Here is a 509-nt window from a genome sequence, read left to right as displayed (position 1 = left end):
TGCTTTTCAACGTGGCTAGCTCTGTAGTAATCGAGTTTTGATAAGATCGCAACTCAGCCCGTACAACATTGATGTCGCCTCTGAATCCCTCCATTTCCTTTTCCAGCACGCTTCTAATCTCCGACTTGATTATATGACCAATATCGTCACGAAGCGATGTGAGCAGATCTTGCCTGAAAGCTTGAGTGGTTAGCGTCACGTCAGCTGGGCTAGGTTTATCAGCATGGTCCGGGAGATGAGCGGGACCACTGGCCTCGTGGACAGAGCAGTCGCGTTGCGGGATTTAGTGACTTGCCAGCATTGCTTTTCGTAGATGACGTGCAGGATAGATACAAGTAAAATAGTCGATAAAGAGGTAGATTCGTCGAAGGGCCTTTTGTGCAGCATGACCACAGGAGGGAGTTAAACCACCTTTTTACATTATATAACATTAGAAAACTGATTGGATTTAAAATATAGACACTTTTTCACAGTGATTTTGAGTTGTTCTTGTTCCCCACGATGGGTTG

Source organism: Etheostoma spectabile, chromosome 10 (genome assembly GCF_008692095.1).
Source record: "Etheostoma spectabile isolate EspeVRDwgs_2016 chromosome 10, UIUC_Espe_1.0, whole genome shotgun sequence".
NCBI lineage: Eukaryota > Metazoa > Chordata > Actinopteri > Perciformes > Percidae > Etheostoma > Etheostoma spectabile.
Note: the sequence above shows the minus strand (reverse complement) of the source record.